Here is a 23,395-nt window from a genome sequence, read left to right as displayed (position 1 = left end):
GAGAATAGCGAGCGATTCTCTCTCTCTCTCATTTAAACACAGCCACAGCACCAGATAAGAGACTCGGGGGTATGGATTCCAAATGCTGAGCTTCTCACAGGGCGCCCGAAATACAACAAATAGTCCCTCCCCTGCAGCCTCATACAGCACAGACTAATCGCATCTAATAAAAAAAAAACCTTACCGAACGGGGGTGGGGTTGTGCGGACGATGATCGGTGGAGGATAATCTTTTTTTTATTTTAATTTTAATTTTTTATTTACTTTGCAGTTCAGGTTGCCCGGGCCCCCCCTGCTGGTCAGGCCCGGTACAGCAGGGCCAGTTGTACTGGCCTATCAGCGGCCCTGGCTGCAACCCATTCATCTCAGCCACTTTCCACAAAACACGTACATTGATCCGCCATGATGGGAGATAGCGCATGTTGACACACTCTGTGCATCTTCCAAATTTGGATTTACAAAAAATACAAACGTTGTGGTTTAAAAGCCAAAAAATAAAACCCTAACTAGTTTGGGCTGTTTCACACTCTCCCCAAAACATCAATGATCTTCTTCATTTTATTTTTAACATCATTGATGTTTTGCTGTATATTTTCTAATTCCCGATTGCACCCCATTATCTCCCCAATCAGGATCTGGGCACTTTCATTTGTAAAATGGGATTCTTCTTCCACATCACCTACAAAACAAAGCCAAAAAAACCACCATGTATTATAAATATGGTGACATACATTGATGAGCTTACCGGAAGCTGTGTTCTCCGACACTCACCTGTTGTGGTGACAATTTGTCCAACTTCAACGATCTCTCCTTCCTCCTCCTCCTCCTGCTCCTCTGCTTTTGGTTTGTGAATTTGGCCTTCTTTGGGAAGGGTGGGGTCCCTGGTGTCCTCATACTTGCCGAGTCTTCTCTCCCTTATGAGAATGTAAAAAAAGAATAATTAGCACACAGAGGGCAGAAATAGGCATATGAAACATTGCTTGGAAGTGTTGTACAATTGTGTTTTTTGGCCGAGTTCAACGGTGAGAACATTATTGTGGACACTTTGTTAAGCTGAAATACTTACCTGCAGAACGATGTTTCTTACGAACGAATGGAACCATGAACTTGAAAGTGGCCATTTTAAAACGCACAACATGAAATCAAAGCACATGGAACAGTATGCAAGCAAGAATAATCATATGAACACACAACTACTTACTTTTTTGAAGAACACGCTTGATCCTTCTGTACTGATCGTGCTCCCTCAGTTTCAGGTCTGACCAGCGTTTTCTCAGTTGATCCTTGGATCGGCGTACCCCAAAATTCTTCTGAAGACTCTTCACAACTTTAGTCATGATCTTGGCCTTTCTGATATTTGGGTTTGGGTAAGGTCCATACTTCCCATCATAGTCGGTCCTGTTCAATATGTCCACCATCTCCAACATCTCTCCAAAAGACATATTTGAGGCCTTAAATCTTCTCTTCCTGGATCGGGACGTTTCAGGCTCCGGGCTTTCCTCACCCTCCTCCTCGTTAGTGGAACTCTGATTGCGCACCTGCGTTCTCTCCACCATGTTCTCTCCCCACTGCGCCGAAAGTGAAGGGGCAGGGAATAGTCTAGAAAGAGCGTCAGGGGCGGGCGGAGTTTCACGCATGCACACTGTATATAAAACGCAACACGCGTGTGTGTCGTCCATACGATCTGTGAACAGAGTGAGGAGCTGATGCGACGATCGTGCAAACGAAGGTAACATTTTGAACTTGGTACATCACTAGACTAGACTGCTTCTATCTAGGCCGATGTTGGGACAAGATTAGGAGGGTTTATCAAGGCATTATTAGTATTTTAGCGTTTGTCTTGTGTTGTGTCTTGCAGAGAAGATGGATCCATTCAAAAACCACAATTTTATGGGTCTATTCCTGGAACTGTACAGGGAGATGCCCTGCCTGTGGCAGATCAACAACCCGTTTTATCACGACAGAAGAAAGAGGAATGCAGCGCTGGAGAAACTTCTTTCTTTGGTGCGGATCATGGTCCCCACGGCAGACATGGCCTATGTGAAGAGGAAAATTGGTGTAATGAAGAGTATATATCTCAGGGAGAGAAAGAAGCACCTGGAGTCCTTGAGATCAGGAGATCCAGATGCCATTTATTACCCCAGGATTGTTTACTTCCAGAGGCTGCATTTTCTGGTAGACCAGGGGGAACCCAGGCCACCACTCTCCAGTCTTCCTTCAAGGCTTCCTTCACCCCCAGCTGAGGCTTCCAACATCCAACCTGGGCCTTCCAGGCAGCAACATGTGGTGGGGCCCAGCTTGAGGCAGGTATTGCATTGTTGAACATATTTCTTATGGTACATTTAATGATGTTAACTAGATGTTCTTATTGATCAGTAAGTTGTGATTTAACAAAGTGGTTTACATCTCAATAGACAGTAGTGAGCAAAAATGTTTGGGACCAGAATGAAAAATGCTGGGCTCAGAATGATAGTCTGTTCTATTTGGTAACATTCATTTTGCAAAAGTCATGAGCTAAAAATGGTGTGATTGATGAGCAAAAAACTAAAACTATGTCCCATTTTCATACACAGGAAGACCTCAGTCGGGGGGAGGTTGCGGCAAGTGGCAGCCAGGAGGTCGACCAACTCCCTCCTTTTCCTCCTCCTGCCACAACTACAGGAGCCCAGCCACAGCCTGGAAGGATGCCTGGTGGGAAGTGCCTAAGGAAGACGAGAGAGTGATGGCCTGGGTTCAGTCTGGTCTGAAAGAAGATGCAGCCGCTTGAAGAACCACATCCTGGGGACATAGATGGCATCTGATTTTCCTGATCTCAAGGACTTCTGGACCAGACTTCTCTCCCTGAGATATTTACTCCTCAGGCCACCAATTTTCTTTTTCTAATTAGTTCACGTCTGCCCTGGGGGCCAAAGGCTTCGCCAAAGTAACAAGTTTCTCCAGCGCTGCCATCCTCTTTTTAGTTGTTTGAGACATAAATAAAGGTTTTTTTTGTTGGAAGAAATACTTGCGTATGTGTTTTACTTCAAAAAGGACAGTTTATTTGTGAGCAGGCAGGTACATTTAAAAAAAAACAAAGTGAAATGAATAACAAGGGGTACCAACACTAAACAACCTCCTGTAGATTAAAAAAGAAAAACAAAATATAAAAAATATAATAATGTTGTTGTGGTAAAAACACACCCCAAAAAATGGAAAGATGAGCAAACTGTCAAAAAAGGAGATGTTTATGAAAAAAAACAAACACAAAATTCACCCAAAAAACAATAAACAAAAAATAAAATTGTGTAGATGTGACGAATTCAAAAATTGTATTGCTGAAATTAGTAAAAAAGAGTCAGGAAATACGTTCGGGAGAAGTGTGTGTGTGACTATGAGCATAAAAAGAAGTTCCTTCTTGCAGCATTGTAAAGAACAAGAGAATGCGCTTCATGAAAGAAGTTTCAATATTGCAGCGTGACGAATGTGCTATATCGATTATGAGCAGTAGTTTTACCTGAGCGAGCGCTTCCGTGTCCAAATTGGATTGTGAGCATGCGTGGCACCTTGTCCGTCGTAGTAGGCTACACATGATCGGAGTATGTCCAATCGGAGCATTTTGTCGGAAAATTTTTCCGGCAAGTTGGAAAAGTTGGTCCGTCGGATATTCCGACGGAAACAGTCCAATGCAGACCACACACAGTCGGAATATCCGACAAAACGCTCCGATAGGAAACATTCCGACGGAATCTCTGACCGTGTGTACAAGGGCTTAGACCTATATATATGTGCGCCAATTTTTAACTCTGCAGTTTGCTGTGATGTACTACAACTATTGGAACTTTTAAGTGCATTCCACGAACATTAAATACGTTTTGCTGCAAGTTGTACTATTAGACCTATCCCCCCCTCCGCCCAGGAGGGCGAGTGGCACAGCTTGCCATCTTTGTCTTTGGCATTGGATGACCTTGTCCTGCCATTCCCTGTAATTGCGCGTACACACGAGCGGAATGTCCGACAGAAAAAGTCAGACGGAAGCTTTTCATCGTATATTCCGATCGTGTGTATGCCTCATCAGACTTTTTACGTTGAAAATTCTGACGGACCTAGAAATAGAACATGTTCTAAATATTTCAGACAGAACCAATTCCTATTGGGAAAACCGCTCGTCTGTATGCTGTTCTGATGGACCAAAAACTACGCATGCTCTGAAGCAAGTACGAGACGGAAGCTATTGAATACTGGCTATTCAACTACCCTTTTCTAGTCCTGTTGTACGTGTACGCAAGACAGTTTCAGCGGCATTCCATTGGAACTCAGACGGAAAAACCTTTAGAGTTTATTCCGACTGGAAAAATGGTCGTGTGTATAGGGCATACGTGTTAATGAACGGCAGTGGAACAAAACAGGTGTCTTTCCCTGCCAAACAGAGCTTTGCTGTGTGGCAGAGCTGTATATACCTCAGGACTGGGTAGACAAAAATACAAATCCTTTGGCAAGTAAGGTCCCCGTGATTGAATATCTGATTTTTGTCTGGAGTCAAGCTTTAAGTAACTAAATCACATTTATTTAGTCTGTCTCAGTGGATAAAGCTTATGAAAGTCACAGGGAATGATAGCAAAAGCAATCAGATTTTATGTTTTACAACAAGCTGACCTGCAGGAGACGGCAACTATTTTCCTAATAAGGACTTTGGAATTGCTCATTATTGCCATGCAGGAGCAACATATCATCCCATAGATTACAATGAGAAAGACAGGAGGCAAAATCAGATACATTTAAGCTCTAAGAAGAAAGAATTAAGCAGTTTGAGCCCTCCGCATATAGAGCCGAAACCAGAAGGTATTTCTAATTTTATGGCACTCGGGGAAAGAGATTAAAATAACTGGTTCATGAAGGAACGATGGGTGATATACTACAGCAATATATCCTTTATAGTGGTGATATAAACCCAGGAAGAGGGACATAAATTACAGAAAGTAAACCTCTAGCTTGTATGAAATTATTCCATCCTATAGAGTTTATTTTCGTTCCTGTTATTGTATTGATTTGTTATAAGGCATAAAGTACTTTGAAATATGATTTTATACAATTAAATTATTTTGGCTGTCTGTAAAATTTTGTAGAGGCTTTTAGTGGCGATTTGAGATTTCTTATGTCCCTTAGGAAAAACTTCAGTTGTGTGAATCCCTCAAAGTAAAGTAAAAGTCCTACTGTGGAGATTTCTGGTCACCAGGCTAAATCTCCCTAAAGGGAACAATGAAAATGTGGCAGAAGTGTCAACACTCCCCACTCTATCCAAAACCTTTAAATGCCGTTGCCTGGGTAAAAAAAGTTTTCAAATGCAGTGGAGCTTTAGCCTCACTGCATAGGTTAACTGCTCATTTTTGTTGAAAGCCTCATAAACACGATTGGATTTTCCGCAGACAAAACCTCTGACCTTTGTCGTCCTCTGGCAAGGCGTGTGCCTGGATTTTGACTTGCATACAAACGGCAAGGATTTGGCCAACAAACAGGGTTTGTAGTGACGTACTACGTGTTTTTTCAGCTCTTTAGCACCACCCCTTGGGCTCCTTCTGCTAATTTTGTTTTAGTAGAAGTTTGGTGAGTGTTGATTTGCGCTTTTCATTTCGTGCTTTTTCATTTCACGCTCTTCATTTTGTGCTTTTCAGTTAGTTTCTGAACGGCCATTCATCAACCAGACATGTTGGCTAATAGGAGGAGATAACGTGTTATTTATTATTGGCCTTGGGGTTATTGCTTTGACCCAAATCTAGTCCAGGAACAGGAGGAGGAGGAGGAGGAGGATTTCTTGGACCCAAAATTGGTTGCTTTATTAATCATGACCAATTATTTCATATGCCTTTGCTGCGACAGCTCCAGGAGAATAATCCAGATGATTTTCGGAATTATCTCCAGATAACGGACCCCTGCTTTCACCAACTCTTGGCATTGTTGACCCCCTATATTAAAAAGCAGGACACATGCATGAGGCTTTTATTTAATTTTTTGTTTGAATGCTGATTTGATTTGGTATATTTTTGGATGCATAGAATGCACTTTTTGGTTAATTTCTATTGGCGATAGCATGTCTAATTGTATTTATTTTATTTTTTTAATGCACAATAAAAAGAATGTGTAGAATACAACTTGGCTATGTGTTTTACTTCAAATGACAGTTTGGGAGTAGGCAGTTACATTTTAAAAAATACAATGCAATTTTTTTTTTTTTTTAAAGAAGTTTTTATTGTCTTTAAACAGATTTACAAGAATCAAATACATTGGATACAGTAAGATATTTAGTTAGCGGAAACACGTAGACAAATAATACATATATCTTCGAATGCTATGGTCTACTGATATATTTGTGCTCTCTATGTATGGTTAATATGTAAGTGGATGAACGAGTATAATATGGTATCTTATTATGCTCTGGCAAATAGGTTGTGTTAGGTTTGAGTAAGGGACCATAGATGTGTTTCCGTATGGGAGAGCTAAGGATTTTGTACAACAGTAGTTGTTTGTGGTGGTGAAATGTACCATAATTATTTCTGAACCCAGTCACCCCTAAGGGGATCTCACTGTGACTAGGTGAAAGGTAAAAGTTCAGGTGCTTGCGATTGAGATAAAATTGTTATTGTATTTTGCATGCGTAAGCTAAATTATAAACAAAGTGTTCAGAAAGGTGATTTTGTAAACCAACATTTAAGTAAATAAAACTAGTGTGGACGCAGACGCCTTATAGCTATCAAAAAGGTCAAACAAATACACTATAGAAATTAACAGTTTTATCACACTATAGTCGACAATAAAAGGTATAGGGAATCAAAGTCAGGAAAGAATCAAGGGAGATATGCAAGTGTCACGTAAAGATCGAGCTACATGTCCAGTCAAAGAGTAATATATCATGAGCAAACAAGCAGGACAAAACTTTGGATAGCCGCACACTGGAAAAAGACTTGAAATCCCATCTTTAATTGAAACAACGTGGGTCACATCAAAACATAATAAAAAAATCCACAGCAAAAGAATAATAGGGTAGAGGAAAATTCTGATGCATTTCGCACCGTAATCAGTGCTTACTCATAGCTCATTGTAAGTTGGATGTTTGAAAGTAGGGACCTGCTGTTAGAAAAGTTTTAAATGTTTATTGTGTGACTATTAGAAAAACAATAGTCCTGAGACTGATTTGTTAAAAAGCTTACTTCTGAGCACATTATTGTATTAACTCATTGTATTGTTTTGTCTTAATTAACTCCATAGTAAGTTGTAGAATCATTAGATTTAACTAAGTATGATAGCCTAAGAATGTACGGAACATGTATAGCTTATAAAGTGCCAGCCTGTGCCATGACAACGTTATTTATGTTCTCTCAGCCAATAGAAGCATAGAGATGTTATTCTTATGGGATATGTGAGGGCGGAACACAGGCTTTTGGCAGACATTTTTCTTCAGCTTTCGTGCTGTAAGCATGTCTCTCTGTTGTGGGCCACATCAGAAATAAATTGTTTGCTTCTCAAGAACACCTGGAGTTTTTACTGATCACAAGGGAAATTCCTAACATTTTTGGTCTTTCGAGCCGGGAGCAACACGCTGGTTTTCAGATCAGACGGCCCGACAACACTTCGGTGAGTATTGGACTTTGAAGCTCACCGAACGCTTACAAGTCCCCCCAATCAATGTTATTTGGTGAAAAAGGGGCGGGCCATAGATCTGAATTCCACTGTCTGTTTCCGAACCTTGTGTGATCCAGTCCAGGTGTTTGAGAGGTAAGATAATTTAAATTATTCTTAATTCTTTCTGAGTCTTTTCTTCTCTTTCTCTTGCTTCTGGTTTAATGTGTTGTAATTGCCGACATTGGTATTGATCGTATAATATCTAGATGATCCAGTGCTCGTAGACAGAGACACTTGGGGACGTTGTCTAAGGTAAAAAATTACGTCGCCCGCTGTCCGGACAGATAACAAAAAGATTTGAGGTATACCGAATGTCAGAGGTTGAATGCCTGACTATTTTAAGCGCTGTTTAGTTAAGTGATCTACAAAGATCGCAAGGCTATCTTTTTTCTGTGTGTGTTTACTTATCTTTGTTCATGTTTAACCCTTTTTGATTCTCTTGATAGTGTGGGGAGTGCTGATGTTTTTTCTCTTGTATTGACATGTTTTTTGTGCTGGTATTTCTCAGAAGATAAGAGGCCAAGCACTGCTCTCTCCCCCTCCCCCTCCCCTGATGGAAGGATTAGTTCTGCAAGAAGTTGTAAAAGTTAACCCTTGATTAGCTATGACAATACAGAAGGGTTATATTGTAAATATTGAAACTTAGCATAAAAGAAAAAGAAGGTAGATGGCATTTTGGAGTAAATAGAATGTTGTAGAATTATCAGGTGGCTTGATGAATGTGAAAAGAAATGAAAAAAAAAGGCTGAGGATGTTTTCATTGCTATGAAGGTTAAGAAGCTGTTTCTCAGAAACAAGAAAATGCAGATTGCCTGACAGAGGTTAATTTGTGCATCTGTGAAAATATTAGGACCTTTGGTGGGAAAAAGAGTTTGAAAAATAGTCTTAAAGTAAATATTTATATTGGATTGGAGTTATTTTTATAATTCATAGACTTTCAACTGTGAAGTGTTAATGATGCAATGCTGTTTATATTTGGGTACATTTATAAGTCAAAAGGCTAAGTTCTGAATCAGAATACTAAAAAAAAAATTAATTAAAAAGAAAGAAAGTTCTATTTTGGGGCCCTGTGGATAAGCTTAAAATGTCAGGACCCAAAGTTCAAAAAAGGTATGGGTTGGAAATGGCGAGTATTGGCTTCAGCATGCTAAAATTAGGGTAGAAGGGAAAAGAACAAAGGAAAAATGCCAAGCCCAATTGCCCCTAGTGGACAAAGAGGATGATCTCATCTGCTACACCCAGAGACCACCTCCTTATAATGGTCCTCCCCCTCAGGTGCAAGTAACTGCCCAGAGTAACACCTTCCCTGTGACATCCACCCCTGTCAAAGGAACCGCCTCTGAACAAAACCCCAACTCCACTTCCTCAATCTCTCCAGACAGTAGTTCAGTCCTGGAGATGAACAGATCGATCCTTGAAACATTAACTGACGCCATAACTTATGCACTAGGTGCCCCAGCAGGAGCCAAGAGACTAAGTAAACCTCCTATTAGGTATGGTGTGGAGGACGGTGAGGAATACCCCTGCGCCCCAGAAAATGCACAGGGACGGAGGGATCCATTGCCTCCAGAAAGCCCAGACTTAGGAAACAGGTTGACTGCCCTACTGAACAGATGCCAGCCTAGATGGGTACAACGGACTGATTGGCAAAAAAATAAATAAATAAATATGACAGTACAAGAAGACAAAGAAAGTGTCAGTGACTACCTAAATAAATTACGAGAGATTTTTAGAGTGTTCTCCGGGCTCCCCGAAGCTGAAGATGTGTATAGTGCACATCAGCAACAGCTAAAGATTATTTTTTTTAAATGCATTGAAACAGGATCATAAGGATTACATTGTTAAAAACATGGTTACTTACCGAACTGCATCAGTTTTAGATGTTTTACAATATGCTAAGCATTCTGAGAAGTATTTGAAAGCAAAAGCAAAAAAGAATGTGAAAGTAAAGGTTCTTATGCAAGGTGATGAAGGAGAGGAGGATGCAGAAGAGTACACTGCTGAGGCAGAACCAGAGGGGTCTCATAGAGGAAGGATTACTCTACAGAAATAGACAGTGCAACGAGAGTACTTCTACCCTGTGTACAAGCACTGGTAGCATCAGCGGTGTAGTGGTTAGCACTCTCGCCTAGCAGTGAAGTGGGTCACTGGTTCGAATCCCAATCATGACGCTGCCTGCCTGGAGTTTGCATGTACTCCCTGTGCCTGCGTGGATTTCCTCCGGGTGCTCTGGTTTCCTCCCGCACTCCGGAGACATGCAGGTGGGTTGATTGGCTTCTGTCCCGGTTTGGCCCTGGTATATGAATGGGGACGTTGGATCCTTGGGGGTGGAGAACGATGTGGGTGTACAGGGCTAGACACTCACTCAGGCTGAACCGGATGGACTGGTGTCTTTATTCAACTTTACTAACTGAAAAGGTACCACATGCAGTGTTTGTTATCCTGTTACAGCAAAAGAATATCACATTTGAGCCCAGCACGACACCTTTCCTGTATGACAATACTCTTGACACAACCTCACTTAACAATACAAAGGTGTACTACATTAAACCCATCCACGCTACTACCACTTCCTACTGACGGGTATAAACATGACTGCACTGTTGCCATCACTGAAAAGGTACTGCCACGAAGTGATCTGAAAGATGTACCATTATCTAACCCTGACATGATACTTTTTGTTGATGGTTCTAGTAAGAAAAATGCAGATGGCACAAATGCAAAAGGATATGCAGTAGTGACACAGGATGAGATTTTGGAAGCGGGGCCACTACCAAAACATTATTCAGCACAAGTTGCAGAATTTGTAGCATTGACAAGAGCATGTATACTGTCAGAAGGAAATCTGTAACCATATATACTGACAGTCAATATGCCTTTTCAACAGTGCATGTTTTCGCACAACAATGGAAAAACAGGGGGATGGTCACCTCCAGTAGTAAACCAATTTCACATACGGACTTCATTTTAGAACTCCTGGGTGCAATACAGTTACCAAAAAAGCTTGCAATCTGTAAATGTCAAGCACACACAAAATATACGGACCCCATCTCAAAGGGAAATAAAAGGGCAGATGAAGCTGCACATAAAATAATGACGAGAAATCATAGTGATAGATCATACAGTCCTTACTGATATGCAGCAAAATGCCCCCCTGGGGAAAACAATATTGGAAAACAAAGGGTTGCACAATAATTGATGATATTTACACATCACCTGAAGGGAAACCGGTATTACCAAAATCTTTATTTAGGTATGCAGCAGTATTGACACATGGAGTAACGCATGTGTCAAACAGGGGGATGACTGAGATGTTAAATAAAGTATGTACAGCCTATGGATTCACAAATTACTAAAAAAAACTTTTTGCTCTCAATGTCTTATATGTGCAAGACACAATGCTCAGGGAGGTATAAGACCACAGAAAGGGAAGTTCCCTACACCACAATATCCATTCCAACACATTTGCATGGATTTTATTGAATTAGACAAATGTGAAAGGAAGAAATATCGTTTGGTACCCAGGCACCCTGACCAAATGGGTGGAGATATTCCCGACAGGAAGTGCAGATGCACAGACTATAGCCAAAGCATTACTAAGAGATATTATTCCTAGATTTGGAATCCCTGAAAGGATTTACAGTGATAATGGACCCCATTTTGTAATTCAAAAATATACAACATTTGATAGAAGTGATGAGAATTAAAGGGAAATGCCATTGTGCCTATCATTCCCAATCAGCTGGATTGGTAGAAAGACATAATGGCATTCTAAAAAGCAAACTGAGAAAAGTTATGGAAGAAATAGGTAAAAATAATTGGATGTATTGCCTACTAGTAGCTGTGACCAGTATGTATATCACACCCCCAAAAGAAGATGAAAAGGTGCATGTGGGAGATTGGGTCTCAATAAAAAGTAATAAAAAAAAAAAAAAAACAGTGGTAACTCCCCAAGGTGGGATGGTCCTTTCAAAGTCCTTTTAACTACCCCTACTGTGATAAGGATAGCAGAGAGGTCTACCTGGATTCACCAGTCCCATTGTAAGAAGGTTTTACAGGCAGAGTAGGGCCAGTTGGCTACAAGAGGTCCAGAAAGTCCGGCTACAAAGGGAGGTCTCACACAAGGTGGGACTTGTCTCAAACCGGTGAAGTCTCCCTCCCCTTCCAACTCCCCTATCCTATCCGCTGGAACTCTGTAGCTGGTTAGGATGAAAGGGACAGTAATTATCCTTGGGTTACTGGTGACTCTAGGAGAGGCATCCATAAGAGGGGGTAGGCGCTATGGAAGAGTAGAGGAACCTTTGGATTGGGAAAGAACAGGAAAAGCATTAAATCTAACCTTTATAGAGGGAATAACTAGCACTATACTGGTAGACTTCTGTCAGATTGAAGATTGGGGGTATAATCAACCAGGGGCTAAAAAGAGTGGTATAAAGGAGAGACTCGTAATCACAAAAGCGGCCAACTCCCCCTGCACAAATAGTAAGAACTGTAACCAACTATTAATAACATCAAAGGAGCCGAGGAAGGAAGATCAGCGGTTGTATTCCATGGGAGCATGGGTGTCAGGAACTGACCCCTCAGGAACATTTTTCCCTGAGGTATTACTACCTAATAAAATTAAACAACAGGAAAAAGTAGACTCAGAAGGGAAAGAAGTAGGCCATACTAAAATAGAAGTTCTGAGTATAACTATAAGATTCACTAACCTAACAATAGAAGATGCCATAGCTTTGGAGACGGGCTACCAAGAAAAAATGAGTGGTTAGAATGGTTGAGGTACACGGTTAGAACTCTGAAAAAGGAAAACTGTTTAGTTTGTGCCGGAGCCAGACCACATTTAGCAACAGTTCCTATATTGAATTAAAGGGAAATGCCATTGTGCCTATCATTCCCAATCAGCTGGATTGGTAGAAAGACATAATGGCATTCTAAAAAGCAAACTGAGAAAAGTTATGGAAGAAATAGGTAAAAATAATTGGATGTATTGCCTACTAGTAGCTGTGACCAGTATGTATATCACACCCCCAAAAGAAGATGAAAAGGTGCATGTGGGAGATTGGGTCTCAATAAAAAGTAATAAAAAAAAAAAAAAAACAGTGGTAACTCCCCAAGGTGGGATGGTCCTTTCAAAGTCCTTTTAACTACCCCTACTGTGATAAGGATAGCAGAGAGGTCTACCTGGATTCACCAGTCCCATTGTAAGAAGGTTTTACAGGCAGAGTAGGGCCAGTTGGCTACAAGAGGTCCAGAAAGTCCGGCTACAAAGGGAGGTCTCACACAAGGTGGGACTTGTCTCAAACCGGTGAAGTCTCCCTCCCCTTCCAACTCCCCTATCCTATCCGCTGGAACTCTGTAGCTGGTTAGGATGAAAGGGACAGTAATTATCCTTGGGTTACTGGTGACTCTAGGAGAGGCATCCATAAGAGGGGGTAGGCGCTATGGAAGAGTAGAGGAACCTTTGGATTGGGAAAGAACAGGAAAAGCATTAAATCTAACCTTTATAGAGGGAATAACTAGCACTATACTGGTAGACTTCTGTCAGATTGAAGATTGGGGGTATAATCAACCAGGGGCTAAAAAGAGTGGTATAAAGGAGAGACTCGTAATCACAAAAGCGGCCAACTCCCCCTGCACAAATAGTAAGAACTGTAACCAACTATTAATAACATCAAAGGAGCCGAGGAAGGAAGATCAGCGGTTGTATTCCATGGGAGCATGGGTGTCAGGAACTGACCCCTCAGGAACATTTTTCCCTGAGGTATTACTACCTAATAAAATTAAACAACAGGAAAAAGTAGACTCAGAAGGGAAAGAAGTAGGCCATACTAAAATAGAAGTTCTGAGTATAACTATAAGATTCACTAACCTAACAATAGAAGATGCCATAGCTTTGGAGACGGGCTACCAAGAAAAAATGAGTGGTTAGAATGGTTGAGGTACACGGTTAGAACTCTGAAAAAGGAAAACTGTTTAGTTTGTGCCGGAGCCAGACCACATTTAGCAACAGTTCCTATATTGAATTAAAGGGAAATGCCATTGTGCCTATCATTCCCAATCAGCTGGATTGGTAGAAAGACATAATGGCATTCTAAAAAGCAAACTGAGAAAAGTTATGGAAGAAATAGGTAAAAATAATTGGATGTATTGCCTACTAGTAGCTGTGACCAGTATGTATATCACACCCCCAAAAGAAGATGAAAAGGTGCATGTGGGAGATTGGGTCTCAATAAAAAGTAATAAAAAAAAAAAAAAACAGTGGTAACTCCCCAAGGTGGGATGGTCCTTTCAAAGTCCTTTTAACTACCCCTACTGTGATAAGGATAGCAGAGAGGTCTACCTGGATTCACCAGTCCCATTGTAAGAAGGTTTTACAGGCAGAGTAGGGCCAGTTGGCTACAAGAGGTCCAGAAAGTCCGGCTACAAAGGGAGGTCTCACACAAGGTGGGACTTGTCTCAAACCGGTGAAGTCTCCCTCCCCTTCCAACTCCCCTATCCTATCCGCTGGAACTCTGTAGCTGGTTAGGATGAAAGGGACAGTAATTATCCTTGGGTTACTGGTGACTCTAGGAGAGGCATCCATAAGAGGGGGTAGGCGCTATGGAAGAGTAGAGGAACCTTTGGATTGGGAAAGAACAGGAAAAGCATTAAATCTAACCTTTATAGAGGGAATAACTAGCACTATACTGGTAGACTTCTGTCAGATTGAAGATTGGGGGTATAATCAACCAGGGGCTAAAAAGAGTGGTATAAAGGAGAGACTCGTAATCACAAAAGCGGCCAACTCCCCCTGCACAAATAGTAAGAACTGTAACCAACTATTAATAACATCAAAGGAGCCGAGGAAGGAAGATCAGCGGTTGTATTCCATGGGAGCATGGGTGTCAGGAACTGACCCCTCAGGAACATTTTTCCCTGAGGTATTACTACCTAATAAAATTAAACAACAGGAAAAAGTAGACTCAGAAGGGAAAGAAGTAGGCCATACTAAAATAGAAGTTCTGAGTATAACTATAAGATTCACTAACCTAACAATAGAAGATGCCATAGCTTTGGAGACGGGCTACCAAGAAAAAATGAGTGGTTAGAATGGTTGAGGTACACGGTTAGAACTCTGAAAAAGGAAAACTGTTTAGTTTGTGCCGGAGCCAGACCACATTTAGCAACAGTTCCTATATTGAATTAAAGGGAAATGCCATTGTGCCTATCATTCCCAATCAGCTGGATTGGTAGAAAGACATAATGGCATTCTAAAAAGCAAACTGAGAAAAGTTATGGAAGAAATAGGTAAAAATAATTGGATGTATTGCCTACTAGTAGCTGTGACCAGTATGTATATCACACCCCCAAAAGAAGATGAAAAGGTGCATGTGGGAGATTGGGTCTCAATAAAAAGTAATAAAAAAAAAAAAAAACAGTGGTAACTCCCCAAGGTGGGATGGTCCTTTCAAAGTCCTTTTAACTACCCCTACTGTGATAAGGATAGCAGAGAGGTCTACCTGGATTCACCAGTCCCATTGTAAGAAGGTTTTACAGGCAGAGTAGGGCCAGTTGGCTACAAGAGGTCCAGAAAGTCCGGCTACAAAGGGAGGTCTCACACAAGGTGGGACTTGTCTCAAACCGGTGAAGTCTCCCTCCCCTTCCAACTCCCCTATCCTATCCGCTGGAACTCTGTAGCTGGTTAGGATGAAAGGGACAGTAATTATCCTTGGGTTACTGGTGACTCTAGGAGAGGCATCCATAAGAGGGGGTAGGCGCTATGGAAGAGTAGAGGAACCTTTGGATTGGGAAAGAACAGGAAAAGCATTAAATCTAACCTTTATAGAGGGAATAACTAGCACTATACTGGTAGACTTCTGTCAGATTGAAGATTGGGGGTATAATCAACCAGGGGCTAAAAAGAGTGGTATAAAGGAGAGACTCGTAATCACAAAAGCGGCCAACTCCCCCTGCACAAATAGTAAGAACTGTAACCAACTATTAATAACATCAAAGGAGCCGAGGAAGGAAGATCAGCGGTTGTATTCCATGGGAGCATGGGTGTCAGGAACTGACCCCTCAGGAACATTTTTCCCTGAGGTATTACTACCTAATAAAATTAAACAACAGGAAAAAGTAGACTCAGAAGGGAAAGAAGTAGGCCATACTAAAATAGAAGTTCTGAGTATAACTATAAGATTCACTAACCTAACAATAGAAGATGCCATAGCTTTGGAGACGGGCTACCAAGAAAAAATGAGTGGTTAGAATGGTTGAGGTACACGGTTAGAACTCTGAAAAAGGAAAACTGTTTAGTTTGTGCCGGAGCCAGACCACATTTAGCAACAGTTCCTTTTCCTCTAGATCACAATACAGATCCAGTAGGTTTAAAATGTATGTTGCAATTGTATAATAAGAGCTATAAACCTGAAACAAATTCTACTCGTCACACATTGAGTTTGTTGTTTCCCCCAGTACAGAGACCTCAGATACCTCCAGCGGTTACCGCTTATCCGGGCAACTTTACTTGTTTTGCACTCCCAGGGAACCGTAGCGCGGTGGATCTTGGGTCACTACCTGATGACTACTGTGTGGAGAGGATTAACACGGACAACGGTGACTGGGTTGGACATGACATTCAGAGAGCTGGTGTCTGGTGGATGTGTGGGGATAAGAAACTGCGAGCTAGACTACCGGCCAATGCCCAAGGGGATTGCGCTATGGTCCAGCTGGCTATGCCCCTGAGAATCCTGTCAGAATACCCGTGGACTAAGAGTCACCGACAGTATCGTAGGGACACCTCTCCCTTGGGGTCATTTGACTCTCAGATCTACATAGATGAGATTGGGGTTCCTCGCGGGGTGCCGGACGAGTTTAAAGCCAGGAATCAGGTGACAGCTGGGTTTGAGTCTCTTCTCTGGTGGGTGACTATAGATAAAAATTGTTGACTGGATTAATTATATATATTATAACCAACAACGATTTGTAAACTATACTAGGGATGCTGTGAAGGGCCTAGCAGAACAGTTGGCCCCCACATCTCTAATGGCCTGGCAGAACCGAATGGCTTTAGATATGGTCTTAGCTGAAAGAGGAGGGGTATGCAAAATGTTTGGTAGCATGTGTTGTACATTTATCCCCAACAATACAGCTCCTGGAGGGACTGTGACCAGAGCCTTGGAAGGACTGACTGCGCTATCGAATGAATTGGCGGAAAACTCAGGTATTAATGATCCATTCACAACTTGGCTTGAAGGATGGTTCGGTAAATGGACTGGATTTATCATATCATGTTTGATCTCAATCGCTGTGGCTTTGGCCGTTTTGGTCACTTGCGGATGCTGCTGCATTCCCTGTATTCGAGGACTTTCACAAAAACTCATTGAAACTGCAGTCTCAGGAACAATGTATCAAACCCTCTCTACCTCCGAGGAGACCTATGTGGACATTGAAGCTCAACTTAATGACATACAGTCCGAAAGTGTATAACACAGGGACTTTCATCGAAATATGTGGAGATAAAATAGTCACACAAAGAGGAGGGAATGTTAGAAAAGTTTTAAATGTTTATTGTGTGACTATTAGAAAAACAATAGTCCTGAGACTGATTTGTTAAAAAGCTTACTTCTGAGCACATTATTGTATTAACTCATTGTATTGTTTTGTCTTAATTAACTCCATAGTAAGTTGTAGAATCATTAGATTTAACTAAGTATGATAGCCTAAGAATGTACGGAACATGTATAGCTTATAAAGTGCCAGCCTGTGCCATGACAACGTTATTTATGTTCTCTCAGCCAATAGAAGCATAGAGATGTTATTCTTATGGGATATGTGAGGGCGGAACACAGGCTTTTGGCAGACATTTTTCTTCAGCTTTCGTGCTGTAAGCATGTCTCTCTGTTGTGGGCCACATCAGAAATAAATTGTTTGCTTCTCAAGAACACCTGGAGTTTTTACTGATCACAAGGGAAATTCCTAACACCTGCCCTATATGCTCTGCAGAAATTTGCACCTAAGGTGTTGGTGTTGGCACAACACTGTATGCCCTCAAAGTGACTCTTGGTAGGCACTGGAGAGCCCTGGTGTGAACAATTATATCAAGAATTGTAATTAGAAAATGAATAATAATAATAATAATCAGAAAAAAAAGTAGAAAAATAGGGCCTTTGGTGGTTGTGGTAGTGGTGCTGGTGCCACAACACTGTAAGTCCTCAAAGTTACTCTCAGTGGGCGCAGGAACGGGCCCTGCTGTGAAATATTATATCAAGAATTGTAATTACATGCCCCTGTTAAACAGGGGCTGAAAAATTGAGCCTAAAGCCGCGTACACACGGGCGGACTGTATGGCCAACTTAGTCCGTCAGACAATCCGACGGACAGTCCGTCCTACTTTCGAATGAACGGACTTGACCACACACGGATGCACAAACAGCCCGTCGAAAGTTTGCGCGATGACGTGTACAGCACGTACGACGGGACTAGAAATAGGAAGTCCAATACACAGCAATGCAACCTTTCGCCGTGTAAATCCTTTCTGAGCATGCGCCATACTTAGTCCGTCGAACTAGCCTACTCACGAGCGGATTGTCCGCTGAAACCAAAGTATGACGGACAATATTACGGAAATTCCGAAATACTTAGTCCGCCAGACTGCACGCTGAAAAAGTCCGCTGAAGCCCACACACGAGCGGACTGTCCGCTGAAATGTGTTTCGACGGACTAAGTTGGCCAGACAGTCCGCCCGTGTGTACGCGACTTTAGGCACTGCTTGCTGGTGCCACAACACTGCAACCTCTCCCAGATACTCTAGTTGGAGTGCAGGAATGAGCCCTGCTGCAAAGCATGGCATCAAAAATTGTAATTACACGCCCCTGTTAAACAAGTGCTGAAAAATTGAGCCTATACACTGCAACCTCTCCCATATACTCTAGTTGGAGTGCAGGAATGAGCCCTGCTGCAAAGCATTGCATCAAAAATTGTAATTACACGCCCCTGTTAAACAGGGGCAGAAAAATTGGGCTGGTGGCACTGGTGCTGGTGCCACGACACTGCAACCTCTCCCATATACTCTATTTGTAGTGCAGGAATGAGCCCTGCTGCAAAGCATTGCATCAAAAATTGTAATTACACGCCCCTGTTAAACAGGGGCTGAAAAATTGGGCTGGTGGCATCACCCAGAACCAAGAATGTTCTTCCAAGATATTAGCGGAGGAGGAAGAGGATAGAGAGTCAACATAACAGGACAGTCACTCAGCATCAGCATAGGCAGTCTTGAAGGGATGTGATATTTAAAAAAAAAATTATTCGATTACATCAGCTTCAGGTGCTTGGTAGCTGGTGGTGATCCAAGACTGATTCATCTTTATGAAGGTCAGTCGATCAACCGAGTCGGTGGACAGGCGCACCCTGTGATCGGTTACAAAGCCACCAGCAGCACTGAAGGTGAGTTCCGAAAGAACGCTGGATGCAGGACAGGCCAGTAGCCCAATTGCATACTGTGCAAGCTCTGGCCAGTGATCCATCCTCAAGACCCAGTAAGCCAGAGGATTTTCGGTGGGAAAGGTGTCCAAGTCTGACCTTGCCCCTAGGTATTCCTGTGCCATGTAACTCAGACGCTGGCGATGGTTGCTGGAACCGATCATACCTTGGGGCTGCGGACTAAAAAATTGTCTGAACGCATCGGTCAGACGGCCACCTTCTCCACCGCTCCTTCTGACCGATGCCTCAGCAACACGTTGTCCAGGACAAGGAGTTTGTAACCTCCCAGTCTCTGGGAACGCGTTGCACAGACCTTTCTGCAAGGCCTCCCAGAGATGTCTCATCCTCTGCTCCCTCTGCAAAGGCAAGATAAGGTCCACAACCTTACTCTTGTACCATGGCTCAAGTAGAGTGGCCAGCAAGTAATGGTCCCTCTCCTTCATCCAAAGAATACGAGGATCCTTCCGCAGGCTTTGCAGGATCAGGGAGGCCATGCACCGTAGGTTAGCTGAGGCATTCGGTCTGGAGTCCTCTGATTCACTAAGGACAACATGATCCGCAGCTATCTCCTCCCAGCCACGTACAAGTCCACGGGTTTCTTGGGACTGTAAATCATCCCTACAAGACTGCTGCTGCTGCTGATGCTGAGTGCCAGGCTCCACCTCCATGCTGACACAATCATCCTTCTCCTCCTCCTACTCCTCCTCTTCCTGAGTGATGGGTGGGACAGCAGGAACACTGTCTGGATAAAGGGGGCCTTGAGAGGCAAGGAAGTCCTCCTCTTCCGGCCTCTGTTCTGCCTCAAGTGCCATGTCCATTATTCCATACAGTGTATGCTCCAACAGGTGGACAAGAGGTACAGTGTCACTGATGCATGCACTGTCACTGCTCACCATGCTCGTGGCCTCCTCAAACAGTGACAGGACAGGCATGCATCCCTGATCATGCTCCACTGGCGTGGTGAGAAAAAAACAAGCTCCCCTGACCCTGTCCTGGTGCCATAGTCGCACAGGTACTCATTGATGGCCCTCTGCTGTGTGTGCAGCCGCTGCAGCATGGCCAATGTTGAGTTCCACCTGGTGGGCATGTCACATATAAGGCGGTTCTTGGGCAGGTTCAACTCCTTTTGGAGCTCAGCCAGCTGAGCACAGGCATTAAATGATCTGCGGAAATGCACACAGACTTTCCTGGCCTGCTTCAGGACATCCTGTACCTGCCCAAGAACTGCTGCACCACCAGGTTAAGGATGTGAGCCACACAGGGCTCATAGGTCAGTTGTCCCTGTTGGAGGACGGAGAAGAGGTTGGTGCCATTGTCGCAAACCACCAATCCTGGCTTAAGCTGGCATGGCATCAACCACCTCTCGGCCTGCCCCTGCAGAGCTGACAAAATATCTGCCCCAGTGTGGCTCCTGTCCCCCAAACAAATGAGCGAAAGCACGGCATGGCATCATTTTGCCTTTGTACTTGCGTAGCCCCTTGAACGCCTATGGAGCACCGCTGGTTCCGAGGACAGAGCACTGGAAGAGGCCATGGAGGAAGAAGAAGAGGAGGGGGTGGAGGAGAGAGGTGTGTCACAACCAGTAGTAGCATTTTGGAGGCGTGGTGACTACTGCACCTTGTCCTGCATCCTTCCCAGCTGCCAGAAGAGTGACGCAATGGGCCGTGAAAGACAGGTAACATCCCTCTCCATGCCTGCTGGACCATGAGTCAGTGGTAATATGCACCTTACCGCTGACCGCCCTGTCCAGTGAGGCAAGGACATTGCCTTCCACATGCCGGTAGAGAGCCAGAATCGCCTTCCGTGAGAAAAAGTGGCGTCTGGGGATCTGCCACTGAGGAACCGCACATTGCACAAACTCACGGAAGGGGGCCGAGTCTACCAACTGAAAAGGTAGCAGCTGAAGTGCTAGCAATTTAGCCAAGCTAGCATTCAACCACTGGGCATGGGGATGGCTGGGAGTGAACTTCTTTCTACAGTCCAGCAGCAGGGGCAGGGAAATTTGCCTGCTACAATCGGACTTGGGTGTACTGCTAGCAGAGTGCCCGCAAGCACTTGGCTGTGACACACCTAATTCTACACCTTCATTCTTCTCAGTGCAGGTTTCAGAGAGGACTGAAGGTCTAGTGGGGTTGGAGATCCCAGCTGATGAGGAGCAAGGAGAGGTCCGCTTTGTTCTTTGGTGTGGGTCTTTGAGGTAAGCTTGCCAACGAGCTGCATGGCAGGTCAACATATGTCTGGTCAAGCATGTGGCGCCCAAGCGGCTGATGTTTTGGCCACGCGAGATACGCTTGAGACATATGTTGCAAATAGCAGCGGTGCGATCTGATGCACTCGTCTCAAAAAAGGCCCACACCAAAGAACTTTTAGAATAGGGGGGCGTGGCTTGGCGCTGCGGGAAGATGGACGCCTAATCCAGAGCTCCCGATCCCCTAGGTCCAGCTACCTTCAGCTTGGCGGCTTTCTCAAACCCGAAGATGAGCAACGCAACTCAGCCGAGCTCGGCGACCCGACCCGGATCACAGCGAGACGCAGATCACCCTCCGACGCAGCACATACCGGAGATCTTCCACTCCCGAACCCGAGGTATGTCCCAGGAGGCGCAGGCCGCACTACACGAGGCCTCCTCACAGAGTAGAGCGGCACCCCGCTCCCGAAGCCGTAGCCCTCAACATCCTCCACCTGTCGCTGAGGCACAACAATCCCTAAGCCTGGCTGACCTACGTGCAGTTGCTGCTGATATTAAATCAGCTATGTCAGCAGCAATCTCGGAGCTTCGTGAGGATTTCCACAGCATGGCCATTAGAGTGGAGGAGGTGGAGGAGACGCAGGCCCGCCATGATGCGGCCCTGTGTCATGTACAGCAACTATCCGAGTCGCACGCCATCCACCTCCGCGATATGAACCGCCATTTAGAGGACCTCGATAATCGAGGAAGGAGGCGAAACCTGAGAGTAAGAGGTCTCCCCGAAGCAATAGACACCCCACAACTTACAAGAGAAATCACTTCCATTTTTAATGATTTGCTTGACCGCCCCCCTGATACAGTGATTCAAATGGAACGCATACACAGAGCCCTGTGGCCCAGAGGCAGGGAGGCTGACCCTCCCAGGGACGTTATATGTTGCCTTTCTGACTTTATCCTCAAGGAGGAAATAATGCGTAAAGCAAGGAATACTGAGAGAATTTTACACCGAGGCGCAGAAATTAAAATTTTCCAAGATCTCTCGGCTATCACGCTCCAACGGAGGAGAGAGCTGAAGCCCCTGCTGGATGTCTTGCGAGCTAGAGCGATTCCATACCGCTGGAAATTCCCATTTTGCCTAGCAGCCATCGCCAATGGGCACACCTACCATCTAAAAGTTCCTGAAGATTTGGAACACTTCTGTAGCTCCCTTCCCATCCCAGTTGTAGAAGTACCGGACTGGTATAGTGACTTTCGCATTTCCCCCCTGCACAGGGCGGACTCGATGGATGGTGTCGCTGAAGCGGGCAACTACAGCTTAAGTCGCCGTCGCAGACAGGCTCGACCGTCCTCCCCGCAGAGACCATCGGGACTGCCGAGAAATACGAGCCCCACAGCATCCCCGGTCCACAGGAGACAAAGGCGTTCTTAGTTTGGAACCAAGTGACCCTTGTTTTCACAATGATTCTGGAGGTACCCGAGTTAGATGTTCTTTTTCTCCACCAACGTTTCTCTTTCTTCTTTTTTTTTTGGGGGGCATATCTCCTCAAGAACTGTTTCATTCTTCCTACTTGACTACCCAGGCTCTGACAGTTCTCAAGGTTATCCAGCAGACTAATACATTTGCCTGATGCCCACTTTGAGCTACGCTCTCTCCCCCCACAACCGTACTTTGAACCATTTTTGGCCTGTGCTCCCTGCTTTATTATATTTTCTCTTTATTCCCTTCACCACATGTACGCTCAGGCTCCTCCGATTGCACGACAACGTGTATTATTTAGACGTTTTACCTCTAACACCTGCTTTTTGTCATCTGCTGGTCTGAGCTCCTCCTCACTGAGATTAAGTTCTACTTCTATGACACTGTGTAAAACCATCTCATAAGTATTATTACATTGTCTTTTTGGGACCTCATCTCTGGATTAGTGGTCTACCTGTTTTGAAAAGCTCACTGAGATCCCTGCTGGGAATCGTTCATGTTCGACAATGTTTTAATATTTACTACCCCAACCCTGATAGGGAGATGTCTACATTGGCTACCAGCCCAAAATGGTTTTTGTTTGTTGTTGTTTCCTAGGATTGCATCGTAGTTAGTTAC

Source organism: Lithobates pipiens, unplaced genomic scaffold (assembly GCF_037356315.1).
Source record: "Lithobates pipiens isolate NorthernLeopardFrog02 unplaced genomic scaffold, aLitPip1_a1.2 Scaffold_13, whole genome shotgun sequence".
In the NCBI taxonomy this organism is placed as follows: Eukaryota; Metazoa; Chordata; class Amphibia; order Anura; family Ranidae; genus Lithobates; species Lithobates pipiens.
This window is presented reverse-complemented; position numbering follows the sequence as displayed.